At 58.5% G+C, this 14,479-nt stretch overlaps 1 pseudogene; it reads right to left on the bottom strand.

Moving 5' to 3' along the window:
- The window catches only part of LOC125318777, an 84,016-nt pseudogene extending 83,769 nt beyond the window's left edge, over positions 1–247 (bottom strand).
- Between the last annotated feature and the right edge of the window lie 14,232 nt (positions 248–14,479).

Here is a 14,479-nt window from a genome sequence, read left to right as displayed (position 1 = left end):
CCCCACACCCCCCCCAAGGGCCATTTGCGGCTCAGCTTTGGGCTCCTGCAAGCTCCGAACATCGCCTGCCCCGCAAAAACCCTCCCGGAGACCCCTGATGGATTTGGGGCGAGCTCCCCCTCCCCGCTCACCTCGGGATGCGGGGGGGCGATGCTGCCGGAGCCGGGGGAGCTGCGGCCTCAGCGGGCGGGCGGGGGAACCGCGCGCTTCTGCTGCTGCTCCTCCTCTTCCTCCTCCTCCTTTTCCTGCTCCTCTTCCTCCTCCTCCTTTTCCTGCTCCTCTTCCTCCTCCTCCTTTTCCTGCTCCTCCTCCTCCTCCTCTTCACCTCCTCTCTCCTTCCTCTTCCTCCTGCTGCTCCTCCGCTCCCGCCCCGGCCCGGGCAGGTTCCGACACCCCAGAGCAGCCGCGCTGTGCCCTGGGGGGGTTCCCAAAGCGGCCCCGCCCCGCGCGGCACTGGGACCGATACTGAGAGCACCGGGAAGGAACTGGGAGCACGATCCCTCCCAGTACGGCACTTACTGGGAGCACTGGGAGGCAACAGCGACTGGCGGCGGCTGCAGCCGGTGCTGGGCGTGGCCAGGATGAGGGCGGGGTTATGCAAAATGCAAGGGGAATACCGCGGTGTGATTGGTGGGCGTGGGTGGGCGTGGTTATGGAAATAGCGGAACGTTTCCCGCCGTGCGTTTGCAGGCGGTGGGCGTGGTTATGTAAAATAGGTGGGCCCTGCTCGGTGTGGCGTGTGGGCTTGTGGGCGTGGTCATGCAAATTACGCTGGTATTGCCCAGTGGTTTGTCGTTCTGGTGGGCGGGGTTATGCAAATAAGAAGGCCGGTCCGCATTTAGGTGTTGGACGTGGTGTCCGGTGTCCGGTCCCGGAGCGCGGAGCCCGGTCCAGGGAGTGTCCGGTGTCCGGTCCCGGAGCGCAGAGCTCGCTCTGGCCACTCGAGGAGGGGAAGTTTTGGGGTCCCCAGCGTCCCCTGGGGTGGGGAGGGGGGGATTTAGGGTCCCCAGGAGAGGGGGCGGCCCCCCGAGCTCCCCCCACACTTTGTGCTGTCTCCAAGAATGTCCCCAAATCTCCCCCCATCCCGGGGGCGTGGACCCCCATCCTAATCCCTGTCCCGATCCCAATTCCGATCCCGGGAGTGGCTGACCCCGATCTCGATCCCAGGGGCGGCTGATCCCGATCCTGACCCCGATCCTGACTAAGGTTCGGACCCCAATCCCGATCCCGGGGGTGGCTGACCCCGATCCCGGGGGTGGCTGACCCTGATCCTGACCCCGATCTCGATCCTGATCCCGGTCCCGGTGCCACGTGAGCGCCTTTGCCCGGGGTGGGGGGGTGACAGCCATGGCCGCCCCCCCGGCGCGCACTGTCCCTGTCACCGCTGCTCCTCGGGCATCGGCCGGGACGTGGCCGTGCGGCTACCTGGGTGACGGGGGTGTCCCCAAATGTCCCCAAGGCGGGAGGGGACACGGGATGCACTGGGAGGGGATGGGGGGGACACCCCCGGATTGTCCCCAGCACGGGAGGGGGACAAGGGACAAACCGGGAGGGGATGGGGGGACACCCCAGGACTGTCCCCAACACGGGAGGGGGTCCCCGACAGGATTTTGGGGTGTCCCTGATGGGATTTTGGGGTCCGCAGTTCTGGCCACCACGCAGAACCTGTCACAGCCAGGTTTTGGGGTTCCTGGGGTGTTCCTGAGGGCTTTTTGGGACCCCCTGATGAATTTTTGGGGGTTTTTGGGGTTGCATGCGGGACCTGTGCCGCAGGGGATCCCTGATGGGGTTTTTAGGGTCCCTTTCAGGATTTTGGGGTCTGCAGTCCTGGCCACCATGCGGGACCTGTCCCAGCAGGTTTGGGGGTGTTCCTGATGGGGTTTTTGGGATCCCTGACAGGATTTTGGAGATTTTGGGATCCCTGGCAGCTTTTTGGGATCCCGAATCGCCCAAACTGGGCCAAGAGGCACTTCAGAGACAGTCAGAGAAGTGGGTATTTGCTTTATTCAGCGCCGGATACGTGGGGGATCTCTCCTCCAAAAACACACACACACACACACACACATACACACACACACACACACACACACACGGCACTTCCTACAACACGATATTATGGGTAAAATTCATGAATATTCATCACATTCTTTGGGATAGGGGTGGTTATAGAAATCAGTTCTTGGAAGTCATTAATATCATTAGCATATGTGTCACACATGAGTGGTGTGTCCTGGTGGTCGCACTGAGGAAGGCTCCTCTTCTTCCTCTCGGGTCTTTCCAATGAAGATCCGTACTCTTCATCACAATGCCCTTTTCACCTTTCTTTCTGGAGCACGGGCAGTCCTTTGTGGGGTGACTCAGCAGTTTCTGTGCTGGTTTCAAACAGATTCTTGTTCCTCTTATCTTGACAAGATTAGGGCGAATCCTGCTTCTCCGCTTTTGTGATTAACATTTGCTGTCTCCCAATAGTTAACTGTGCTTACATGAGTTAAGTATTGATCACCCGTTTCTCAATCCCCCCTTTTTCTTTGGTCATTTGTAATTCTTTACAAATCTCGCATGTCTTGAAAGTAAGTACCCTTTTCTGCCTTGCTTCTGGGTTTGTGCTTTTGCCACTGAGCATAAGCACGGCGATTCCAAGTACATAACTGTCGCTGCTGGAGCTGCCCGGTCACTCGCAGTGACGGGTCTGATGCGCTCCAAAGACCAAGATGAAGCTGGTCTCGCCGCAAGAGGCAAAGCTCTCAGGGTGCTGAATGGTTTGCACTCGCAGGCAGAGGCAAGAAGGAAGGAGGGGACTCCAGTAGAGTATCCAGGGCTTTGTTGTCCTCAGGGGGACCAGGGACCGAAGACCCCAGAAAAGGGGTTGCACAGCTTTTTAAAGGAGGGTTGGACAAAGGGCAGCAACAATCTCAGGACCAGTGGGGAAGGAGAAGGGGAGGGTTCACAGGTGGAGTGACATACAATTAGCCAATGAGGGAAAACAAGGGGAGGGGAGAAATTCAAAGAGACCAAGGGGGTATCGAGGGGGGGAAGAACTTTCTAGAAGGGGGAGGGGAAAGGGGTGGTGTACATCAAGGATTGGCAGCTAAGGCAAGGTGTATACAATGCAGCAAGGGGAGGGGAAACTACAAACTTATTGAAAATTAAATGATCAGGGACAGACCAAGTACGGGGGGGAAGGTGCACAGCAACATCTCCCCCGTTTTTGTTTAAAAAAATAAAGGAAACTTAAACCTTAAACTGGGGGGCTTTGGGTATCATCCCAGCAAGATGTTTCTCTGGTAGCCACGGCTACGGCTGCCTGGGTAGATCTTGTACCACTGGTACTCTTTAACGAGAAAGTTTTCTCTACTGCTGTGAGTAGGAGTCTTTTGATGCACCCAAAGAGTAAGAATAGAAGAAAGATGTTGTTAAGACCTGGAAGACTTTGAGGTTTATAAATATAAGGGGGAGTAATTGCAAAGCGCTGTACTGTATTTATATTGGTGCTTTAATAAATAATAAGTCATTTAATAAGTAATAAAGTGATAGAATTACAGATGGACCATGACAGGAAAATAATTTGCTGCAGGAAAAATTCCTCAGGACAGCTGGTTATTCCCAATATCTGCTGTAATTGAGTAAGGAGAAATGGACAACAAGCCATGTCTGATTACCAACATGCTGATGTTGTGCTCTCTTCCCCAGTCTGCTCTCCAAAGATCTGGGACTGACAAAGATGAAGGAATTTGAAGAGCTATTCTGGTTATTTCAGAGAAAGTTTAAAATGGAGAAGGGATTGGGGTAATTAGGAGGCTCTCATTACCCATCATTTTCAGTGCTGCCTTTTGTAGCAAAAGTGACAAATGTGCCCTGTTGGTGTTGTGTTGGTGTTTAGATTTTCTGAGTCCCTCAGCCCTGAGCTGGGTTCCCATCCTGGTGGAACTGTCCTGCCTGGTGCTTGCAGGATGCCCTGGAACAAACCCTCTGCCCCATCATCCACAACGAGCAGAAGGGCATGAGGACAGTGCTGCGAGGATGGGCAAGGAGGGGCACTTTGCTTGGGGAGAGTGGGGCAGGAGAGGCCTTCAATGGCCTGGCAGAGATACTCCGAGTTTTTGTTGGTTTCCATACAACAAAAGGTTTCCCCTTCCCTCAGAGATCCGGAGTGATGCTCTTTGCCGGGTCCTCCTTTCTCTCCTGCCTTCCTTTGCCTGCTCTTTTTCCCTCCCAGTGTCTCCCTTTGCCCAGGGCAGCTCCCAGCCAAAGACCCTCCCCTGATGGTTTTTTTTCCCCAATCCAGGAGCTAAAGCAGCCCTGGATGAAGTTATGGAGGCTGTCAGTGAAATGTCACTGTAAGATCTTGCTCCACTTGGGTTTCAGCCCCTTCAGAGCTTTGCCTTGAAGGGCAGGAACATCTTTTCCTCACTGGGAACTGGAGTTCCAGCTCATTGCAGTGTGTGCCATGGATCCCAGCGGGGCATTCCCGAGGCTCCCACGCTGCTGGTCCTGCCGTGCCTCCCAAGGGAGCTGTGCAGGGCCAGGGGACAAGGTCCAGCAGCTGGGAGGGCTCCCAGAGCAGACAGCAAAGGCTGCTTTGCTGCACATTTTCCAGCTGGAAGCAGAGGGAAGAAGGGAAGGGAGTCCCTGACAGAATCCTGGCATGCTTGTGGCTGGAAGGGACCCTGCCCATGGGTTAGGATGCCAAGAGGGAGAGACGCCTGTGCCCCAGGGAAGGTGCAAGTGAGACCATATGAGGACAACAAACGGATTGTATTGGACATGCATTTTATTGTAACAACAAATGGGAGGGATGGGATTCTAGAGGATGTGTGGATGTGTATTTTAATTTGATATTCTTCTTATTATTATTACTATTTCCTTCTTCTTCATCTAAGTCTTCTTCTTCTTTGCCTTCTTCTTTTTAATTACTTCTACTACTCCTGCTTCTTCTTCTTTTTTGTCTTACTCTTATTCTTCTTATTCCTATTTTAATTTTTCTTCTTATTTACTACTACTGTTTTTTCTTCATCATATTCTTCCTATTCTAATTAATCTTATTCACTTGTTATGCTTATTCTTTTCTTTTTCATATTCTTATTGCTTACTACTATTTCTTCTTCCTCTTCTTCTTCTTATTCCTATGTTCTTCTTATTCAACTTACTATTTTTATTAATATTCTATTCCTTTTTCTTCTTCCTCCTATTTACTACTGCTATTTCTTCATCATCACAATATTCCTATTCCTATTCCTATTCCTATTCCTATTCCTATTCTTTTTTCCTGTATGAGGAGGGTTTTTTTAATTTCTGGGGTTTTTTTTTAAACTATTACTATTTCTTAAAGTCAGCTTCCACTTGTTGAGTCAAAGTCCTGCAGTCATGTCCGTGGCCTTTGATGCCACCAGGGGAAGTTCAGATTCAAGATCTGAAGCAGTTTTTCCTTGGCAGAGGCGTGAGGCACTGGAAGAAGTTGCCCAGGGCAGTGGTGGAGTCCTTGTCTCTGCAGCGTTCAGGAGCTGTGCAGATGTGGCCCTTGGGGACGTGGTTTCGGGGCGACGCTGGCGCTGCCCGGGTGCCAGTGGCACCGGGTGCCCGGCAGGGTCTCTGGGCACCTCGGTGACTCTCTGGGCTTCCCCGCCGAGCGCGCCGGCACCGAGCGCGCTCCACGGGCGCTGTTTGGGGCCGGCCACGCCGGTGACTTTGGGCGTCGGGGAGACGCCCCCGGCACGGCCCAAAGCAGCCGGGGCAGCTCAGGCTGCGGGGCCCGGCCAGGCCGAGGCCGCCCGTGCGGCTCCCGGGGGCCCGCGCAGGCCCCGGCCCGGCCGCCATCGGCAGCCCCGGGCCGGGCGGGCGCTACTCCCGCGTCCGCGGCGCCAGGCAGCGGCAGCGGAACAGCGCCCGCAGCGCCCGCAGCGCCCGCCTGAGGCGGCCGGGCCGCTTGCTGGGGGCAGCCGGCTGGGCAGCCGAGGGGCCGCGGGGGCTGTGCGGGGCAGGCCCCGGCTCCTGCCAGGCCAGCACAGGAGAAGCTGCGGGTCCCGTGGCGGCTCGGCCTCGCACGGGGGGAAGCGAGGCCCAGAGCGGCTCCCGTGCCGGGCGCTCGGCCCAGGCCTCCCGAGGGACGGGCGCCGGGAGCCCGTCTGCCGCAAGAGCTGCCAGGCTTCGGCGCCCGCCTTCTTCGCGCAGCTCGAGGACGCTGAGTCCGTCCCAGGCGGCGTCCTTCGGCAGCGAGGGCGGGACCCCGAAGCTGAAGATGCACGTGTATTGCCAGGTGCTCTGTGTGAGGTCTCTGTCGCTGCCATCTTCCTCTATGCAAACCTCTCGGTAGATGTACTCTTCCCCCTCATTGAGCTCTGCGTGGCACGGCTCTGGCTCGATGCCGTTATCCCCGTCAGAGGGGTCTTGGGAGCTGCTGACCTCTCCTTGGGACAGCTCTGGCTTTGCCGCACCTTGGCACTCTTGGGACAGCTCAAGCTGGGTGTGGTATTGGCAGTCTTCATTGTCTCCAGCTGAGGTGCCCTCCTCGCTCCCTTTCTCTGCCAGGAGTGACCCCCTGTCTGCCTCCTGGCCCCTCACCCTTCCTTCGCCCTGCTGGGACAGCTTTGGGTCATTCCCCTCTTCTTCCCCTTGGGGCAGCTCCTGGACTTTCACTCTTTGTTCCCTCTGGTAGAGCTGTTGCTGTGCCCCGTCTCCCCACTGCACACTCACACCCATCTTCCACGGGTTCAGCCCTTGGTGACTCCACACTCCGCACAGGGACACTTCCTGCACTGGCACTGCTGGTACCCACTGGGACAACTCACGGCCTGTTGCCTCTTCCCACAGGCGAATCTCTTGGGGCCGAGTGTCTCTCCCCTGGCAAGGCTCCTCATCCATGCCAGGTTTCCTCTCTGCCTCCTTGATGACAAAGGGCCCCTGCTCCTCTTCAGTGTCTGTCTGTGGCCTGACCGCGGCACTCTCTGCCCCCACCAAGTGCCAGCTGAGGGTCTGGTCTTGCAGCTCGCTGGGCACAGGGGTGGGTGGCTGGGAGGAGCTGGGGTTTGCCTTGTCCTCTTCCATCTCTGAGGTCCTGTAGCACAGAAGGATTGCGGGAGCTGCTTCCTTCTGCGACAGTGGCTCTCAGTGGACTGGGCACTCCAAGGTTCTGCGCCCCTTAGATACCCTCGGCCAGGGCGGGGCTCTCTGATGTCACAAGGGTCTCTGGGCACCCCCATGTTCCGCATGGCCAAGGGCCCTGACACCACGCGCCTGTGTCACAAAGGGCCGTAGCCGGTGCCCCTTCAGCAGCCGAGCCTGCTGGAAGTAGCACTGAGCAGGCCCTGGACTTGGGCACTTGTAGCCCTTGGCCTCTGTGAGGCTTTGGCCACAGTCCCGCTCAACAGCCCAATCTCCACACACTGGCTTTGGCGGGTGGGCTACTCAGGGCACGAGCCATTGGCCAGATGGCCGCAGCCAGGGACTTGGGGGCATTGGCTCCATGTGCAGCTGCAGGCCGGGGACGAGGGGTGTCCCTCAGGGCTCTGCCTTGGCCCTGGGGCTCTTTAGTGGCGTCCCCAATGACACAGGCAGGGGCTCGAGCTCCCCCTCAGCACGTTTGCAGGGGATGGGCAGCTGAGCGTGGCAGGGGCACCATGGCAGGATTTGGCTGTGCACAGGGACCTGGGCAAGCTTGAGAAGTGGCACAACGAGAACCTTACGAGGCCTCACAGGGCCAAGTGCCAGGTGCTGCACCTGGCCCGGGGTGATCCCCGAGTCCCGGATTCATCCAGGCCGGAAGAGACCTTCCTATCCCTCAGTTTGGGGCTGCCTCCCTGGCCGCTCCCAGCACCTCCAGAAGCAGCACTGGCTGGGCCTTGGGGTTTCTGGTGCCCTTGCCCACTTCCAGCAGAGCTGGTGGAGTGGGTTGACCCTGAGTTGATGGACAGTCTTTTAGACTAATGATGCTCCTCACAGTTTACACATTTAAACCACACGGAAACGCAGGAATTCCTTTCGTTCCAGCTCGCCTGCCGAAGGTGGGGTGGCCTTGGAGCCTCCGGGCCCCGCTGGGCCAGGGCCCCTGCACCCCCTCCTTTCCCAACGCCGCGGCACAGAGCCTGTGTCACTGCTGGGGGGGAACTGTCCCAGAGCCGCAGGCAGCTAAAGCCAGCCATGGACTGCTCACAGCTAAACCCATCCGGCGCGGCTCCCTGGGACCGGCGGGTCCCTCTCCTCTCCACGCGGAGCCGGCGGGGCCAGCGGGAGCCAGCGGAGCCTCCTGTCTGCAGCCAGCACACTCCGCGCTGAACTGAAGAGGACACCACGCAGCCAGCAGCACAAAGGGAGCGAGGCTTTCTCCACCGTAAAGCCCGAACAAGAACACTCTTCAACGTGGCGGCTTCGGAGTCAGAGAGAAGAGAAAGCGAGTCCTGTGGGACGGAGCTGGAAATGGAGATGGGAGGAAAGAGGGCGGTGCCGCAATTCTCGTGCATATCTTAAAAACCTTCCTGCAGGCCGTGGTAAGAAACTGTAATATCACAAACTGTTTGTCTCTTTGATCCATTTGGAGTACATGGTGGGATGGAGAATTCACGCGTGGCCCGTGAAAATTGTGAAGAGGGCCCATGCCAGAAGCAGTGACAGGCTTTTAGAGACTTGTGGTGAAGAAAGCCTTTGTGTTCAGGCCAGAGTAACTCATCCTTAAAAAGATTAATAACCCCATGTGATGGCCCCTGTCTGGCAGTGTGAAGGAACTCTGAGATTTTTCAGGGCAGAGATGTTTTACACCACAGCAGATTGTTTCTTTCTGGGTGGGCCTGCTGTTGGTGGCACTTTGGGAATCACGTGATGCAGAAGAAAACCCTTTTTTCCTTAAGCATAACAAAGAGACTTTTCAAGAACTGCAACACCGACCAAAATCCCATGTTCTGCTTCCTTTGTGCGAGTTGGGTAAAAGGAGGGAAGTGCTGGAAGAGAGGGGAGGTTTGCTTGAATTTCGTGTTATTTGCTTTTAATTCTGTTGGTAATAAACTTTTTCTTTGTACAGCAACTGTTTAAGTTTGAACCTGTTTTGCCTCGCAGCTCTCTAGTTTTCCTCAATATTTTCTTATTTTCCCCTTATGAAAAATAACAGATTTCGTGTGCTTGACGCTCAGCTGCGTCAAACCACGACAGGCAGAGCCCTGGTGCCCCCCGTCTGAGTGATCCATGTTTGGATCCAGTGTCCTGGGTTTGCATGGTCAGGCTTTGGAAACAGGGGGCCTCCAGGGGTGGCTTCCGTCAGCAGCTTCCAGAAGTTTCCCCGTGTCCGGCTCCTGTTCCGCCCCGCCCCTGAAGGCGAGGGTAACCCAGGGTCTGGTTCATGGCTCCCTGGGGCAGATTAGAGTGAAACAACACTGAAAGATCTGTGTTTATAAATATATCTCTGTAGGGTTTATTTCAGAACAGTTTGGTTGCTGTGTTTGGGGGGGGTTTGGAGCCCTTTTGGTTACCATCTCCAGTAATATTAAAAGCATAAAAATAACACTTAGGAAATGTATAAGGGCAAAGGAAGTATGAGAGTAGAAGGATACAGAGTCAGCAGCCCTGGATCAGCAACAAAACTTTTGGTTTTGGTTGTTCCAATGTCCCTGTCCTTGGTGTAAGTGATGGTCCCAGGCTGGATCCCGTGGGGGCTGGGGAAGCGCAGGAAACTCCAAGTTCCGTGGGTTAACACAGGTTCAGGTTTGGGTGAACACCCAGGCACCTCCCCCGGGGGAGTTTTGCAGTGTCCGATGTCACACTGTGGATCCCGGGGCACTTTGGGGGCTCTGATGGTTTATGGCCCCTTCTAAGACATGGCCCTGCCCCTCCCGGCAGCGCAGCTGAGCCGGGCATGGCCCATGCGAAGGGATGGAAACCTCCAGCCCTCTGTGTGCATGTCCCGGGCCTGCCCCGGGCGGGTTCCCAGAGCTGGGCCAGCTGTGTAAGGGAGGGCGCTGCCCTGCTCCAAAGCCCTGTCCCACCTGGCCGGATCTGCTTCCCATCGGCCTCTGCCCTTCCCTGGCTCCAGGCCCGGCTCGTCCCCTCCGGGCTGGGTGTTCCCCCCTGTGCCCCCGGGCGCTCCCTGTGCCCACGGCCAGCAAAGGCCCCGCTGCTGTTGCCGGTGGCCAATGGTTTGAGCCACTAACCCGGAACATTTCAGTCCCTCACAGCTCTGCACCCCAAAAGCCGAGAGGGATCAAAGGCGCCTCAAAGCGACTCCATCCCACTGCAAACAGCTCAATTCCACCTCAAAACAACTCCATCCCACCTCCAAATTTTGGGGTATCCTCTGTGCCCAAATTGCTCCCAGTTGTAGATGTTCCTGTCCATGAACTTCACCCAGTTGTTGTCATCAAGGAAGTGCCAGTGGGCTTTTCCCCAGGAATGGAACACACCTGTGTGGGAGACAGGTCAGGGGGTGCCCCCCTCCAGCAGCCCCCAGCACCCCACAGCAGGTTGGGAGCTCAAGGGACCCCCCTGGACACCCCTTTCCCACCCCTCTCTGCCCCACGGCCGCCTCAGCACCAGCTGCTGGGTGGGGAGGAACCCCCCATGAGACCCCCAGGGAGGGACAGGGGTTTGGGGAGCCCCCCGTGAGGTTCTGCCCCCCCCCGAGAGCCCCAGGGAACAGCTCAAGAGATCAAGTGATGGGGACATGAATGGAACTCCCATGGGAAGCCCTTTCCCGCTGTCCCCCCAGCCCTTATCCCCCTCTCAGACACCTTTCCCATCGTCCCCGCGCCCCTCCCCACTCACCCAAGAGCTCCTCACCCGCAGCCGGGGGCTCCCAGCACCCAGAGCGGGGTGACACGGGGGGGACACACGGGGGTCCTCATTCCTGATCCATCCCAGGGCCGGTTTTGCCCCCCCAGTATCAGCTTCCCTGCGGGGTTCCCCAGAGTCCCTCCCCAGTGTTCCCCAATAAACGGCACTGGGGTGAACTGGGAAGCCTTACTGGGAGCACTGGGAGCAGCCGGGTGGGGGCAGAGTGACAGCGGGGCTGGGGGGGACACACGACCCCCCCAAAATCAGCGCGGGGACGGAGCGGGGGGTCCCGGCCGGGCCCAAGGCCACGGGGAGGGGCTGCGGCCGCCGGCGGCTCAGGAGCTCTGTGGGCAGAGCAAAGGGGGTGACACCGGGCTGGGGGGCCCGGGGGGGCACACACGCTCTGGGGGAGGGGGGATGCGATCCCCAGGACCCCCCGTCACCTCCTCGAGCAAGTGAAAGCCGAGCCCCAGCGCCAGGAAGACGAAGCCCAACACGAAGTCCCCGATCCCCGTCAGAATCTTGCTGCGGGCAGTGTCCGTTGGCATCTCTGGGGGGTTCTGCAGGGGTCAGGACCTCTCAAAAAAAACCCCAGAGAGCCATCAGGACCCCCTAAACCCCTCTTTTTTTTGTCCCCAATCTGTCCAGAACACCGTTAAACCTTCCAGCACATGCCAAACCCACTCTCATCCCCTCCAGGACTCCACAAGCCCCATCCCAGTTGCTCCCTGCCTTCCGAGGATCCCCCAAACCCTCTCCCAGCCCCTTTGCCAAGGCTAAAAAGAAGGGTGGCTCTTGATGGAATGACCAACACCGAGAAACAGGACAAGAGATCGGCCTAGAAGCATAGACAGCTTTGGGTTGGAGTGTTCTGAGAGAAGTGAGCTGCCCTCGTGAGAGGGGAGTGGATTGAGGGCACTGGGGAGGCACTGGGAGGGCACTGGGAGCGACTGGGAACGGAGCGCGCGGCACTGGGAGGCCGAGTCCAGCACGGGGCAGTCGGCGCTGCGGGTCTGCCTGGCAACTGATGAGTCATCAGAGAGACGCGCTCTGATTGGCTGAGGGGCGCCAGCGCCACGCAGGGCTGGGATGGACACGCGCGGGGGCACTGGGAGACACTGGGATGGACTGGGAGGGACTGGGAGAGACTGGGAGAGCTCAGGGGAACCTGGAAGGACAAGAGGCCCCGGGGATGGGCTCCAGGGGGGCTGAGGGGCTCCAGGCTCATCCCCAGGGCAGGGCCCGAGGGGACTCGCTCTGCCCGACGTTCTGCACCTCTGCGCTCCGCCAGCAACGGGGCAACGATCTCGCGGTTGTGCCGGCAGAGCCTGTCCGCCAGAGCCCCTTTGTACCCCACTCTTGCTGCATGGCTGTTCCAGCACTGCGCCTGTTTCTCCCCACACGGGGTGTCCCCCACCAACAGCCCCACATCGCTGGCGAGTGCAGTTGCTGCTCCCGGTGTCAGATGCTCCTCTGCACCAACCTCACCCGCTCGCTGCCCTTCATGAAGTGACACTCGGACTTCATCATCCCCTGGAACACCCCTGTGTGTGCGGGACACAGCTCAGGGGGTGCCCCCCTGCAGCCCCCAGCACGCCCAGAGCTCCGGGAGCCACCCCGGATCCCCGCTCCGCACCCCCTGTGCCCCACGGCCGCCATGGGACCCTCCTGCCCGTGCTCCCACTTCCTCTTTTCCACCCTTCTCCCTATTTCACATCCCCTCCCCCGCCATTTCCAGCCGCTCCCCAGAGGAGTTTTGGAGTCCCATTGCCCCCTTTTCACCCTTGCCACCCTTTTCCCCACAATCCCCCAATCCCCAGCCCACTCCCGCTCACTTTTAGGGTCCCATCCTCCACTTTTCCCCACTTTCCCACCCCCTCCCACCCGTTTCTCCCCCACTCTTCAGCCCCCTCCTGCTCTTCCTCTGAGGGTCCCCTCCACCTCTCACTCATTTTAGGGGTCCCATCACCCCTTTTTCCCCTTCTCCCCCCATTCCCATTGCGTCCCGCCCCCGCCCCCCGTTCACTCGAGAGCTCCACGCCCGCAGCCGAGGGGGCTCCCAGAACCACCACTGCCACCAGTACGGCCCCAGCTGCCACCACTCGCCCCATGGCCAGAGCTGGCCACGATTTTGATTGGCTGAGGGGCTTTAGGGACGCTGCAGCCTCGCGGTGGGGTTTTTTGGAGGGGGAACCTCGAGGTGCTGGGCAGGTGGGAGCTCAGTTGTGCCCAGAAATGTGTCCCCAGGGACGCGGGATCTCAGGGGTGCCCATGGCCTGGGGTGACGCTGGCCCGGTGCCAGGCACCCACCAAAGCCACTCTGTCCCTGCCCCCTGCAGCCGCACAGGGGAGAGAAAATGGAACCGAGGCTTCCCGGGTGGGGAAAAGGACCGGGAGAGATCCATCAGCAAACACCAGCACGGGCACATCAGGCTCTAATTAGAGATATTAATTAAATTGATGACACCGAAAAAATAAGAGCAGGAGAATGAGAAGGAAAAAAAGACCCTTAAAAACACCCTCCCCCCATCCCTCCCTCCTTCCCAGGGGCTGTGGGGGCATCTCTGCATCCGGCACCTCCATCTTTGGAGCCGCCAGACATGGAGGAAGCTTCCAGATCCTTCTCTCAGAAGCCACCTCTGAACCAACCCCACTACCAAAACCAGGCTGTGCAAGACTAATAGAGCCCCAAAACTGGGGACCCAGGTATGCAGGAGCTCAGCTGCACCCCAAAATGGGGATGGAGATGTCCAGGGGCTCAGCTTTGCCCAAAAACGAGGCCCCAGCTGAGGGTGTTCTCTGCTTGGCTGAGCGCTGCCTGAGGGCTGGGGCTGCAGCAAGGGGGGACACCCTCCTCCAGCGGGGATGTCCCGAAAATGGGGGACCCCCACAAGCCCCTCACAACCCCCGGGGCTGGGCTGTCCCTGCCTGGATGCCGGGAGACACCAAAACTGCTCTGTCCCTGCCCTCTGCAGCTGCACAGGGACAGGAAATACAAGGAAAAGCCCAGGAGATGAGAGAAGGACTGGGAGAGATCCCGCCCTGAGCACTGGCACGGGCACAACAGAGCCAGCCTTGGCACTGGGAGGGAATTTATTCCCAACCAAATCCCAGCAGCACAAGGAGAAGGCAAAGAAATCTCTCCAACACCTTCCCCCCACCCAGCGGGGATCACCCGGAACGGGGGTCACCAGGGCTCTGCCCAACGGGGGTCACTGGGGATCATCCAACGCCGATCCTCCCACGGGGGATGGAGCTGGAGCAGCGCACGAAGCTCTTCCCGCACTCGGGGCACTCGCAGGGCTTCCCTTAGCGGTGCCTCCGTTGGTGTTGGGTCAAGTGAGAGCTCTGTGAGAAGCTCTTCCCACATTCAGGACACTCGTAGGGCCTCTCCCCAGTGTGGATGCGCTGGTGCCTGATGAGGATGGAGTTGTGTTTGAAGCCCTTCCCACAGTTGGGGCAGCGGAAGGGCCTCTCATCCGTGTGAATGCGCTGATGTACGAGGAGGTGGGAGCTCCTCTGAAACCTCTTCCCACACTCAGAACACTCGTAGGGCCTCTCCCCAGTGTGGGTGCGCTGGTGTACTCTCAGGGTGGAGCTCTGGCTGAAGCTCTTCCAACAATCCAAGCACTGATAGGGCCGTTCCCTGGTGTGGACCACCTGGTGCTGGATCAGGTTGAAGCTGCTGGTGAAGCCCTTCCCACATTCCCCACACTCGTAGGGCCTCTCC

Source organism: Corvus hawaiiensis, chromosome 31 (genome assembly GCF_020740725.1).
Source record: "Corvus hawaiiensis isolate bCorHaw1 chromosome 31, bCorHaw1.pri.cur, whole genome shotgun sequence".
NCBI lineage: Eukaryota > Metazoa > Chordata > Aves > Passeriformes > Corvidae > Corvus > Corvus hawaiiensis.
The sequence above is the reverse complement of the archived record's forward strand: the minus strand, read 5'-3'. Positions and strand labels throughout refer to the sequence as shown.